This window comes from Pongo abelii, chromosome 10 (genome assembly GCF_028885655.2).
Source record: "Pongo abelii isolate AG06213 chromosome 10, NHGRI_mPonAbe1-v2.0_pri, whole genome shotgun sequence".
NCBI classification, from domain to species: Eukaryota; Metazoa; Chordata; class Mammalia; order Primates; family Hominidae; genus Pongo; species Pongo abelii.
In genome coordinates this window covers 37,450,726-37,465,853 of record NC_071995.2, presented here as the reverse complement: position 1 = coordinate 37,465,853, position 15,128 = coordinate 37,450,726, and the positions used below count along the sequence as shown (strand labels likewise).

General features: G+C 36.4%; 1 protein-coding gene across 2 annotated transcripts in view; it reads left to right on the top strand.

Annotated features, from left to right (window-relative positions):
- Positions 1-15,128, top strand: part of SLC2A13 (solute carrier family 2 member 13) — a 355,260-nt gene that overhangs the window by 249,558 nt on the left and 90,574 nt on the right. The gene's annotated exons all lie outside the window — the stretch shown is intronic.

Below are 15,128 nucleotides of genomic sequence, written 5' to 3'. Positions count from 1 at the left end.
TTAAAATATATGGATAGAATAAGACCTAGCCTTAACAAAAATGTATATTCCTTTAGCTCGAAATAGATGGACGCAAGTCTCAAATCAATGAGTAAATGATTTATTAACTCATACAACCCTATATGAAATTAAAACATTATACACTAAACTCTACTTGGTATTCATTTAGAGCATCCAGTTGAGCATGAATTTATGGTGGCTGTTCATTACAACAGTGAGGAAGATATATTGGTTCCAAATTGTGACCTACATGCCTTTGGAAAATAGGCATCATAGCACGTCTTTTATTTTACTGATAAGTTTGTTTATTATTGGATTACTGACTTTCATAGTCTTTTTATTGTTCTAAGAAGACTTACGGGCGTCTTCATAGTAGAAGTTAACCATAGCATCTTTATTTGGACATCTGCCTCAATTGCTAGAAATGCATATTCTGCTTTTCTTTTTTTTGATGGATATTTTACTTATATGTTTTTAACACAGTTACTTTGAAAAAGTATTTTAAAAATTACTGTCATTTGAGAATCATATATTCTCCAGATCTAATGTCTGATGTAGATGTGTTGTTCAGAAATACTGTTAGGTCAACTAAAGTCAGAAAATCATCTAAAAATTATAAGAAAAAGTTCTCTGAACTTCTGATATAGGAAAGGAATGACTGTAAGTTTTTAATGATTTACATAATGAATTAGTTTTCCTGACATTGACTTTAAAGTTTAAATAAAAATATTTATTGCCCAAGTATATCTCACTGCACAGCAGTTTATGATCATCAGTCTGTTAATCCTTATGATCTAAGGTATTATCATCTAACTAATATTTTAATATACAATTTTAATGAGGTAAGAGAAGTGATACAGCCTACCTTTATTCTTATTACAAAAATAAGCAGCCATTTTTGAAGATAGAACCAAATTTTAGGTGTCCTTCGGGAGTCAGTAGATATGAAAAACAATTATTTATTGTATGCGTAACATATTAGGCTTTGTGGGAATTTGACAGTATGTATTTATAGTCTAAGTGATTTTGTAAAATATGGCTGCAGTCCCCTTACTGGGTTTTTATGGTTAAAACCATCTATAATCCTCTGCTCTACCAGCTGAGCAGTAATTGACTGTATTAGTTATTTTAAAATAACTAAAAGAGTAGAATTGGAATGTTCCTAACACAAACAAGTGACAATTGCTTGAGGTGATGAATATCCCCATTACCCTGATTTGATCATTACACATTGTATACTTGTATTAAAATATGACATGTACCCCATAAATATGGTCCACTATTATGCATACACAATAATTAAAAATAAAAACCATCTGTATACATTTCCCCTTTCCTTAAGACAAACAGGAAAAAAATCACATAATACCTTAAGATGAGTGAAGTTCACTTTGTAAATGTAGATAGTATGCTTTCCCCATGGAGTGATCCATATAGGAAAATTTAGCAAATGAAACAGATTTTAAAGAAGTAGTTTTCTGAATAACATCATATTCTATTCTATTAGTGGGAGCATAAATTGTTCTTCATTTTAGAAAGTGATATGGTTCTGCCTAATAAAAGTTAAGTGCCTATGTCAATTGACTCAGCACGTCCACTTGTAGAAATCTATAAACCACAGTGATGAGTATGCAGTTGATTCTTACTATAGAAGATTTAAGAAAGTAAATGGTTAAAGAACAATGATCCTTCTTGATTTTAATTCAATAAATATTGGTTGCATACCAGGCCAAAAATATTGTAGGTTAGAGCTCCCTAATGACTTGAGATTCAAGAGATCGACAACCCTAAATAATTTTCAATCAGGACATCTCCGTTTTAGAATATTTTCAGTTTTTGATTGATAATGTATTTTCCAAGGCCTGATTCGATTCTCTGGACGGAATGTATTAAAGAATGTCTTTCAGAACAATGAGAACATAGGGACACAGGGAAGGGAACTAACTACACACACTGGCGCCTGTTAGGGGGCAGTGGTGGGGGAAGGGAGAGCTTTTGGACAAATAGCTAATGCGCGCGGGGCTTAATACCTAGGTGATGGGTTGATAGGTGCAGCAAACCACCATGGCACATGTTTACCTATGTAACAGACCTGCACGTCCTGCACATGTATCCTGGAACTTAAAATTAAATTAAAAAAAAAAAACACCTTTTAGATCTGCTTTTAATAGATAAAAGTGTGTACAAAGATAAAGACAGATGCAAGTTGCTGTAGAAAATGTTTGGCCACCTGTATAAAAGCTGTCATAGGGTCCCAAATGCAGCTAGAAGAAATAACGCTAGCATGAGTATCATCTGAATCATGTATCTTTATGAGAGTTCACACACATATTTCTTTTTTTCACACCCATAATTCCAATATGACCTTCAGTTCCACACTCTCAAATTACTAATGTTCTATTCCGTTCATTTCCAATTCAAAATATATTCTCATGAGAGCTAGCCAAGATTTGAGGAATCAAACATTTCCTAGGTACGCTTCCCTCAAATACTTGACGTATTATTATTTATAGCGTGATCTCAGTATATGTAAATCACTATCATAAAACATTTAAAAGTAGACAGATATTTCCTAAAGCATACAGTTGTAGAATTTTAATGTAGCCTTGCCCTAGGGTTTTTATCTTATTCACTTATTATTTCTTCATGCATCTAGATAGATTATGGATCACCTACCATAGGATTATAGTAAGGATAAATTAACATATGGGAAAAGTCTTAAATGGTGCTTCGCACATAATAAGCACTCAATAAACATTACAGTCATTGTTAGAATTAATAAAGCCTGTAATAGAAGATGAGGTTGGGATGATGGCACTCAGAGACAATTACCTTGAGAATGGGATGTTTGTACTGAGCTCTTAAAAGAAGAGTGGAGTATGTCACACAAAAAGAATGGCAGGTACAAAGATCCTGCAAGGCCGTAAGGAACCTGGCAAGTGCAAGAAACTGAAAGAAGAAGACTATGGGGTCAGAGAAGATTCAGATAAGACTATTAAGACAGATCAGAGCCAAATCATGTAGAACCTCAGAGGTTTTTGATCTTCAGTCCAAGAACATAAATCCATGGAAGAATTTTAAGCAGGGATGTGCCTTGACCACATTTTGAATTCTAAACTGTCTCTGGGTGGGTGTGGGTGCCACCAAGAGCATGTGTTCATGTAGGGAGACTGGCTTTTTACAGTTGTCTATGAGAGAGATGACAGTTGCCTGGATTATGGTGGTGACATTGGAGATAAGCAGGTAGACAGATTCTCAGTATATTAGGAGAGAAAAATCAATAGGAAATTTAAAATAAATAATTAACTCTGGCCATAGAAGGAAGGAGTCTTTGGTTGGTTCCCAATTTCTGCATGAGAAAAAAGGTGGAATAAATCATAAAAATAAGATGCAGCAATTGGAAGATGTAAGACCATGGGTACAATTTTGGACATGTGGAATCTCAGGTGTCCATGAACCAACATTAGCTGGGATATTGAGTAGGTATTTGGGAAAACTGGCCCGTAGTTGAAGGAGAGTTCTAGAATGAAGAATTATTATCCATGCATGATAATTAAATCCGTAGACATGGGCAACACCTTGTTCACAACTAAGATCTTTATCAAGACTCTAGCTACCTTTGCAATTCATAATCTATTTGTAAACCACTAGTAGTTTACTAATCAATTGGGCAGTATCTCTCCATTCTTCAGGCTTTTAATCCCAGCATAGAATCACAAGCTATTCATGCTGGAAGGCCTTAAATGTAACCTAATTCAAGCCTTTCATCTTACACCTACACTTACATCTTACTTAGTTTCCTTACTGAGGTCCAAATAAGTCATACTCCTCTCCTAGGACACACAGACTAACCACCTATTCTTTAGGCTTCTCTTGTCCCCATACAGACCTTCCTTTTTTAGCTAACACAGTTCTTTAGGAGGTATTGTTAATATGAAACCAATGACACAACAGCTTCTTTTTCTATTCCTTTCAAACCTTGCTCTTCTTGCTTTGGATCAAGGACATGGTTTTTCTGTTAAGATGACTTGTACAATTAGGTATTTCAAGGAATTTAATGATGCCTAGCATATTACCTCTTTGATACAGATCTTGCTATTTTTTAGACCCTGTTTGAGTAGAAATTGACAAAAGGGACTATGCCTCTGGTTCATTATACTTTTTCTTTTTAATACTTCTCAATTAAGGCCAGACGCTGTGGCTCAGGCGTGTAATCCCAGCACTTTGGGAGGCCAAGTCAGGCGGATCACCAAGGTCAGCAGTTTGAGACCAGCCCGGCCAACATGGTGAAATCCCAGCTCTACTAAAAACACAAAAAAAAATTAGCCAGGTGCGGTGGTGGGTGCCTGTAATCCCAGCTACTTGGGAAGCTGAGGCAGCTACTTGGAAACTGAGGCAGGAGAATCACTTGAACCCAGGAGGTAGAGGTTGCAGTGAGCTGAGATGGTGCCACTGCACTCCAGCCTGGGTGACAAGAGGGAGACTCTGTCTTAAAAAACAAACAAACAAAAACTTCTCAATTAAGAGTCTTAACCAGGGTCATCTGCAGAGGTACTTAAAGTCACCTGTTTTCCCTTCCCAGCGGTCAGCCTCACCAAGACAGTGGAATGTTGTTTTGAAATGCTCCCCAGGTGATACCAGCACATCTTCCATTAAGAACCACTGCCATAATGCTATCACTTTTTTTTTTTTTTCCAGAAAAAAAAAAAAAAAACTGCCAGCTTTCTTTATTTTTCTTTTCTTTTCTTTTTTGTTTTTGTTTTTGTTTTGTTTTGTTTTTTGCTTCTTGAACATTGTTAAACCAAGCATAAGAATATGATCAATGTGGTTCTTTTTCTGTATAGTGATAGTTTCACATTTTCCTCTTCAGATGAAGTTCCCCAAAATCCAAATTGACTAATTGTGGCTTCATCTGTAGATGGTGGTGACACTAGTTTTGTGAAACAGTATGCCCCTCATAAATTAGTCCCTTGAAAGTTCATTTCCAATAAAAATGCATTTTGTATTCACTACACTGCCTTTTCTTCTCCTTTTGCCAGCCTTGTGTTATTTAACAAACACATCATTAACATGAGCACTGTAAGACTGTCAGATTCGATCATAAAACTTTTATGCAACCTTAGAAATGTGTAAAAACGGTTGGGCACGGTGGCTCACACCTGTAATCCCAGCACTTTGGGAGGCCAAAGCGGGTGGATCATGAGGTCAGGAGTTCGAGACCAGTCTGGCCAACATAGTGAAATTCCGTCTCTACCAAAAATACAAAAAATTAGCCAAGTGTGGTGGCAGGCGCCTATAATCCCAGCTACTCGGGAGGCTGAGGCAGGAGAATCGCTTGAACCTGGGAGGCGGAGGTTGCAGTGAGCCGCGATCGTGCCATTGCACTCCAGCCCAGGCAACAGTGCGAGACTCCATCTCAAACAAACAAACAAAAAGAAATGTGTAAAAACGCTATTAGCCCCTATTTTTCCCCAGTATTTGACATCCTGGTAATAGTGTGTTTAGCATCAGTAATTCATAGCATCTCGACAGTAAATATAATATTATGCTGTGAATTGAAACAACTTTCCATTTGTGTTAAACATTTTTTTTCTTACTAATTTCCTATAAAATGAATCTGCTTCAATTTTTTTGGCATGGTGGCACAGGCTAATATACCATGAGGTTACTATTAATAATGCTATAGTAGAAAACAATGTTGTATGTGTTGACTAACATCTACAGACCCATTGGAGATAAAGATAAATGTACATAAGTCAATTAAAAAGGAAAATGAAAGTTGGAACAAAAAGTCCACATAAATCTCATCCTGTGACCATATCTCCAAATAACTGCACATATCTTTTGCTAACACTTAAATACCCAGTGTGCTGAATTTGACACCTGGAGAGGATTCTGTCCACCTGTCATGGAAGGATACAAGAGCTTCTTGGAGGAAGTTTGCCATTTATGGGACATATTCTTTGAGTTCACCATAACTTTTAAATTTTGATGCCTAGGCTTTTAGCCACAGACTTACAAATCCCCCACATGGCAAGATTTGCTACCCAAACTTTGGTTTTTTGTTTTGTTTTGTTTTCCTATAGTCAAAAAATGCTTCTTGGGAAGCCAGAAAGACAAGAAGGAGGACTCAAGATTAGATTTGCAAAGATGAAGGAAAAGCATTTCAGGGAGAGGGAATATCAGGGAATGTGTACAGGTCCTAAGCAGGGAGTATGGCTTCTTAAAAGAATTGACCAACAAGACTGGATCATAACAAGCAAGAAAGAGAATGGCACCAAAATAAACTGGATAGCAGTCCAATGACAGAACATCTCAGGACCTTATACACCAGGAGAATTTTGGATGTTATCTTAGAATACTGAGAAGCCTTCAAAGGGTAATAGGATGAGAATGACATTATCAGATTTGTGTTTTTAAAAGATCAGTCTGGCTGCAGAGTGGAAAATTGATTACAGAAAGACAAATGGTGATGAAGGGAGAAAGGTTAAAAGAACTTAGTAGCCTAGGCAAGAAATAATGCAACCTTGATGGTGACAGTGGATATAAAGAAACGAGATATTTTGGAGGGGAATGACAAGGCTGGGTGATTAGCTGGATAATAGATGAAAATAAATGCTTTAGAAACTGGAAAATACTTGGGGAAAGAGGAATATAGGATCTGAAACCTCACTGGGGTCTACTTGGCAACGTAATTTTAGGCATGTATATCTGGAGACCCTTTCCTTTGCTCTCAAGTTAAATACAACAGTCACATAATGAGCGCAGTACTTAATATTTTCTGTGATTTATATCCTTATTTGAAAGGTAATTTTCATTCCTTCTTAAACTTAAAAGACTTCTGAGAAAGGTGTTTCTGAGGTTGTCCATTTAGGTCTGAAATAACAGAACAAGATAAAGGGGGAAAAACATGTATCTCTGATAATCCATGGGACTTATATTCTTATTCTAGAACTCTTTTCATTGCAGTGAACACATGAAACCAACTTGGAATTTTATTCCTATTTCAAGTAAATCCACTTAAAATAGCATCTGCATAAACAAATGAAATAAACTATCCAGGACTGTGACAGCAATTGCCTGGAATCAGTGTCTGGTGTATTTTCTTATAATAAAGACCAAGAAAACCTTACAGAAAATATAAATATGAAACGAGGCCCCTAAAAAACTTAACTGTTCTTTAATTAAGTTTGTATGAAACGAAAACAATTCAGGTATTAACACTTAAAACACTCTGGTATGTTAAGTTGGAGTATTTCCCATCATGTTGTAAAAGCATGTTACATAACCTTGCTACGTGTTCCTTGTCTGAACAGTAGGAAAACACCTATTGCTATGGACCAAATGTGGTTTATTTAAAAACAAAGAATAGGGGCCGGGCGCAGTGGCTCACGCCTGTAATCCTAGCACTTTGGGAGGCCGAGGCAGGCAAATCACGAGGTCAAGAGATCGAGACCATCCTGGCCAACACGGTGAAACCCCATCTCTACTAAAAATACAAAAATTAGCTGGGCATGGTGGCATGTGCCTGTAGTCCCAGCTACTGGGGAGGCTGAGGCAGGAGAATCGTTTGAGCCCGGGAGGCAGAGGTTACAGTGAGCCGAGATCGTGCCACTGCACTCCAGCCTGGCAACAGAGTGAGACTCCATCTCAAAAAAATAAAATAAAATAAATAAAATAAAATAAAGCATAGCAAAGAGGTTAAAAGAACCTCTTCAGTGAAAGTAACTTTGAAAACTATGATTTTGATTGGCTGGGTGTTTGGGTGGGTGGATGGATGGATGGATGGATGGATGGATGGATGGATGGATGGATGGATGGATGGATGGATAGATAGATGGATGAAGGGTTTCTATTGATAAGAGAAAGTAGATGGTGCTGACTAAAGGAAGATTTTTTAGTATAATTTTCATCCTGGAACTTAGGTATATGTGGCAAAATTTGGCAACACCTTGTTGCTATCAAAGAGTTGGTGATTTAGGAAGCATCCAAAATCACCAACTCTTTGTTGTTCAAAGAGTTGAACAACAACTTTGTTTCTTCAAAGTTTACTTCTACTCATGGCTACAGCATGATTAGCAATACCTTCTATGGGCATGCTAGTAGACCCAGCAGTTCAAGCCTGCAGATCTCTAGGCATAAAACAGGTCACATAGTGTTTAGGCCATCCCTCAGTGACTCTTTTAGATTGTTGTGTGGTGCTAATAAGATAGTGTTTTCCTAATATTAGTAAATAAATAACAACAAAAAATAGGTCACATGTCTCTTCAACTGTAACATCCAGGTTGTATATTGATTAAATTAGAAGACTAGAAAAATCAAATAATGTATCCTGAACAACCTGGTTTTAGTAGCTGAAAGTCCCCAATTGTATAAGTTCTGTACAGCTTAGCAAATCAAAGAATATAGCACTTTATAAAAAACATTTATGTACATTTGTAGTTAATTATTTTAATAAACATTTTTGAGAGTTGCAGTAGGCTGGGGGTATTGAGATTTAAAAACAAACAACAACAACAAAAAACAGCATTCCTCCTCATGGAGCTCACAGCTATGAGGGAGAAAAATGCAGATACATAATTGCAAAACAGTGTAATTAAGGCTGATAGATGTATCAGAGCATGACCTGGCATAATTCATTTCCCCAGGGCCATGACAGAAGGCTTGCTACATGAGAGTCCTTAAAATTCTTATTATTTTGGATCCTTTTATAGTGTTTTTTAACTGCATAAAATAAATTTTATAAAAGTACAAAGCAAATCAATTATATTGAAATACAATTGCCAGAATACTTTTAAAAATAAACTTGTTATATAAAAGTACAAAGCAAATCAATTATATTGAAATATAGTTGCCAGAATACTTTAAAAAATAAAGTTGTTAAATAGTATTGTATGTACTTCTTTATTAACGCATTAAGTAACAAATCTAGCTGCAAGTCTAATACCATAGTTTCAACACCATAGTGAATGTAAATGGTATTTGGAGATTTCTGCGACTACCTTAATGGGTTATGAAAATATGTGACTTCTGTTGTTGCCAGTAGTTTACTGCCTACATTCCTAATTGAAGGAAATGCTAAATTTCAGTAAAAGGTTAATGAAATACAGATGTAATTTTCTTTTCATCCAAGTTTACAGGCCCCATATTAAGGACCCCTCACAGAGGAGGGAGCTTGATCTGATTTTTCAATGGTGAGTCGGATTTTCTCAGACCGATGAAAATGGAGAAGCCACCCAGGCATCAGAGCGAACTGTGCAAAAGCAGAAAACAGATTTGCCCTTCAAGAAAATTATAAAGCTTGATACTGCTGGAGAAAGGGTCACCAGGCACAGGATGATGCAGAAGGAGAGGAAAGGCCTTGGATACTAGGTCAAGGCTTGAGTGAGGAAGGGAAGCCAGTCAACAGCATCAAGCAAGGAGGGTACCATGATCAAAGCTGAGCTTTACAAAGAGTTTTCTGTGTGAGTTTTGGGATATAGATTGGAGGGAGAAGAGTCTGGCAGCCCCAGAGAGAGACTGTGAGAGTCTGAGGTTATCTCATGATGGTGAGCATGAAGACAAAGCTATTTTTGGAAATACTACAAATAAATGTTAAAGGCAAAGTATGAGGGAAAAGGCGTTTGGGCAGGCAGTTCAATTTTATGAATACTCAGTGCCGATTATGTGGCCCCAGCCAATATACCTAGCAGGATGGAGGGGGCATAATTCTAAGCAGGCTTTTTATTTTAAAGTAATAATAGTTTCTGTTAACTAAGCCCTTACAATATTCAAGTATTATTCATATTGTTTTTGAATATTACCTATTACCCTTAAACTTTCCTGAGGAAGATATTGTTATTATTATTGTTATCCAATTTTACAGATCAGAAAACTAAGGATCAGAGGGATTATATCATTTGCCTAGAGTGATGTAACTGGTATGTTGCAGAGCCATTTTGTTTTGTCCACCTCCCTCCCTTAGTCAAGCTAATGGACTTTTTTTTGTGTGTGTGTGTGCATATGTCAATACTATCCAAAGCCTGTGAGTATTGTAAAGAAATGCTAAGTATCAGTTACCCAAGAAGCAAAGAGAAGAGTTTTAAGCTCCTCATATTGAAGGGCTAGGTATTTAAACACTAGGATTTATTTTAACAAAATACTGCCCTGAAAATCAAGTACCAAATGATGAAAATCACTAAAACAAGAGTTTTTAATGAAATGAAAATTTCTAATGAAATTTTACCCCCCACTACACATGCCATTTAATTGAACTAACATAAAACTCTTTCAGAGATATTTAGTGGCCAAAGTTCCTTATGTAACATAAATGAAATTCTGGGTTGCTGCACAGATTCCTAAACAGATATAGATTATGAGATTATTTTCTTTAAATTTACTTCTGATCACTTCACCTTCTCAGCAACCCAGATACTGGCAAAGTGGAAGATACCTTGATGAAACACCAGGCTGTGGCAGTCTGACTAAAGCTTTTACAGATTTCTAGGAAAATTACTTACAAAAAAAAAAAAAAAGAAAGGAAGTAAGGAAGGAAGGAAGGAAGAAAGGAAGGAAATAGAGAAAGAAAGAAAAGAGGAGAAGAAAATGTTGCCCAGCTTGGAAGTGAGAGGACTAGGTTTCCAAATCTCTGCTTTAAGACCTTGTCACAATTAGAAGCAATTCCCTTTTTTTTTCCCAGGATTATTTATGATTTTTTTTTTAAAGAGTGTTAGAATTTTGGGGACCCTGAGAAATCTGTCATGGAGATAGTATATCACAACCACTGTTATCTTTCCAAAGTATTGCCAAACAGCCCTTAGATCACCCACACTGGTTCAGCCTTCTGCTAGTAAGATGAGATGCCTTTATTTTCCACAAAGGATATCAAGCCCTGAACCCCACCCAGGGAGCAAAGAAGACACAGAGGTAGTTGCTTGCAAGTCAGCACCATTCTTTGTGAGCATAACTAGGCAATGGCTTTGTTACTGGTGGAGGGTCTTGAATATGAGTTGTCCCGGTTCTTGGCGTTTTGAGCAAAGAATTGGACAAAACATACAAACAAAGCAATGAAGGAATGAAACAACAAAAGCACAGATTTACTGAAACAAAAGTAAACTCCACAGAATGGGAGCAGGCTCAAGCAAGTGACCCAAGAGCATTGGTTAGAGAATTTTCTGGGTTTAAATACTCTCTAGAGGTTTCCCATTGGCTACTTGGTTTACACCCTATGTGAATGAAGGAGTGGCCCACAACCAGTCTAATTCGTCTCAGAAGGCTACCAATCAGAGGCTGATGTTACAAAGTTATACCCCTATGCAAATGAAGACTAGGTCACAACCAATCTGATTGGTTTCAGGAGAGGACCAATCAGAGGTACTTTCCATTTTTCATCTGCAGTGCAGAAAGGGTGGAGGTTACAAAGGGAGTAGCCTCTGATCCTTTTGTTCCTTGAGTGTGGAAAGTTGGGGTTTTCCTTTTGATTTAGTTCTAGGAAGTTAGCATGAATCAGCCTTAGGTTCCCTGCCTCCAGACCCTATTCTTCTTCTTCACCTAGATATTCTAACCTTTTGTTACCTTCCAAGAAAAAATGATTGGTACTAGCAATGGGCAGCCACAGGTTTGTTATCTTCTGTGAGTCACATTCAATGGACAAGTCCTCTTTATTCTCTAAAGCAGTGCTAAAACACTAAGCAAGCCAGTAATTTCTTGACAGATTTGTCACAGGAATTTTGTAAGCACTTTACATTTGTTACACTGTAGAAAGTACATGTGGATTTTAGTCTTACAACTGATTACAGTCATAATTTGTGCGGCAATGTTTAGACAACTTTAAGCCCATAAAGGGAAATCTGACCAGCATTTCTCAGAACAATACCAGAGATGGATCCATCTTTATTTCTCCCTTATGGACTCAGTTTGAAAACACGGATTCATGTGACTGGATGTCTGATCAAGATGCTGTTATTTACCATGCTAGTTATTTTATACAAACCTCATAACAAGCAGTATTAGATAATTAGAAATCACCTTATGCATCTTACCTTACCCAGCCTCACACACACCTGTGTTTTAGTCCTTTCTAAACCACAAATCCCCTGCAACTGAAAATGATTCCATAACATTTTCCAACATTGCATTGTTCTGTGATGACAGGGTATAAAAGATATATAAGACATTGTTCCCATCCTCGGAGAAGTTTCAGTTTGTAGAAAAGAAATACACACAATTGCCTATTATTTATATTTTAACACAAGGGAAAATAATCTCATTTTTAAAAATTCTTGACACAGTGAAATAGATGGAAAATAAATTTTGAAAACTTATTTTTAAACCATGTAGGAGTACTTAATTTGCAGTGATCAATGACTCAAAGCTCAGCATGTCTTAAATATTCCATATTACTAAGTAGCTGATATTAAAAATCCATCCTTCATTCCGCTGCTTTTGTCTTGATGCATCTAGCATAATTGGTGTTTTCCTATGTGTGTATCTGAATTGCATATTTCACAGTTACTGTAGAAACCTGTTACTCCTTGGCATTTAACATGGATGATAATGTTGCTCCTTTAGTAATTTTAGCCTAGAACAAACATTTTTGAAATGGTGTTGTACATTAAGGCCATCTTGCGTATAGATTAATAAAATCACTAACCTTTACACTAAAAAAAGTGCACTGCTCATGTTTAATAATTATGAATATCATAAAGTTATTGTCAGTTAAGAGTCAGAATGCATTTTTTAATTCTCATTCTTCCTTTTGTTTAATTTTTCTTCAGCCTAATATGATTTTTATGTCATAAATCCATTCTCATTAGTCTTCACAAACAGAAAAGTTATTTCATAAGGAGAACTGAGTAGCGTTTTTCTAATTTGTCCATTTTGGAAACAAATGAAATATTTATTTTAACTGATTAGTGTTTCTATAAACATTTAACTTTGGCTGGACACGGTGACTCATGCCTGTAATCCCAGCACTTTGGGAGGCCAAGGCGGGTGGATCATCTGAGGTCGGGAGTTCGAGACCAGCCTGGCCAACACAGTGAAACCCCATCCATCTCTACTAAAAATACAAAAATTAGCTGGGTGTGGTGGCGCACACCTGTAATCCCAGCTACTCAGGAGGCTGAGGCAAGAGAACTGCTTGAACCCAGGAGGTAGAGGTTGCAGTGAGCTGAAATCGTGCCACTGCACTCCAGCCTAGGCAACAAAGCAAGACTCCATCTCAAAAAAAAAAAAAAATTAACTTTGTGGGGCCTAAATATTCAGCTCTTCCTGATATTTCATTTTTATCATTGTAAAATGGATGCATTATTATGGCGATAGATGTCTTCACAAAAATTCAGTGTGATATAATAAACATTTGAAATTGAATATAGTTATTCACTTCCTAAAACAACAAATCTTGGCCTGTGTAATCAAATTTGGCAAGAATATATTATCATCCTCATTCATATATGTTTTATAATTATGTGTTGTGCTATAGCTAAACACATAAGTAAATATCAATAAATGAATGTGTAAATTTTTGGCAATTACCGTATACTAATGTTGGCACAGATACAATTATTGTTAACTTTATTTTCATGTTCATATTACTTAAGTGTGTATGTTTTGGCTTGCTATATATGACTAGAGTAAAATTCAGAAATCTAAACATCCTAAGTTAGTATTATTGCTTTTTATAGCTGGAATTTCAGTGTATACTAAAGTGATCTTCTATTCTTATGCAAACTAACAATGATTGCCATGGCTCAGTTCAACTGCAGAGAGCAATTACAAGAGGAGTTAATGCTATACTTTCTTTCTATTTATCTTTTTAATATCCAGAGGCTGCCTTATTTTACTTAATACCTAGATTGTTGAAAAATATATCAATACAATAGAAAAACTCATAATTTTTAAAACTCACTCATCTAATTATATATTAAAGTACTAACTCCTTTTTGGTTCCAGTAGCTACTTATGGACAAATCCACTGACTCCTTTATTATTGTGGAAGGCTTCCCAAGGCTGAGCAGAAAGGAGTTGGTTGGAGTCAAGCAGGCCAAAGCAGGGAACATGACATTGCAGAAAGAGGGATAGTATGTGTGCAGAAGCAAGAGAGAGCTTAACTACAATTTGAGTTGCCTTTTCAAGAACAATGAGGAAAGACACAGAATCCATAGATTTTAAACCATAGGATTAAAGTAAAATTATATACACTAATAACAAAAATAGAAGAAGAAACAATACTACTCTGAAAGAATATTTTAAAAAACAACAACAGAGCTTTGAAATCTCACCAGGAAAAAAAGAAGGGAGTAGCCATATAATGCAAAAAGTAAGGTAGGATTTTTATGACCTTGAAGATTAAAGCCTTAAAAGACAAAAACAACAAATTGAACAAATACTAGAAAAGGCTAAGAAATCTACACATAAATGAAACTCAAATAAACATGAATCTATGAGATTCCAAGAGAGACAAACTTGGTAATTATCCTGTCAGAGAGAAATTGGAGCAACAGAAATTGTAGCACTAAAAAAAGAAGCTTAACTGCTCAGTTACCCTATAAGGAAGAGTCACAAAGGAACAATTTACCACCTCAGTCAGAGAAGCACTGAGTTAAGATAGAGGCAGTCGTGAGCACCTCAAAAAACAGACTCACAAAGCAAAACAACCTTGACAAGCTAGAAAAGTCATCATTCTTGACATTACTGAGCTTCCATCTCACGAATAAGAGGCAGGGGTCAGCCATTCTTCAGTGGGTGAGATTAATGGGATGAGGCATTAACTCAGACTTTTAGGTCACCTTTCATGCTGTCCAAGTAACTTGGAGGAACCAGTGTGCTCGCTAAATGCTGCATTCACCAATGCACATTGAGTCACTGGGAGAATCAGCATTACCAATTTGCAATCATATATATACAGATACTGTTAAGGACTCTTTCCCACTTGTTTTTCCTTTTTTTGAATTTTTTTTAAATCTTTATTTTAGGTTTGGTGGTACATGTGAAGGTTTGTTATATAGATAAACATGTCACAGCGGCTTGTTGTGCATATTATTACATCTCCCAGATATTAAGCTCAGTACCCAATAGTTATCTTTTTTGTTCCTCTCCCTCCTCCCACCCTCCCTGCTCTAGTAGACCCCAGTATCTGTTGTTTCCTT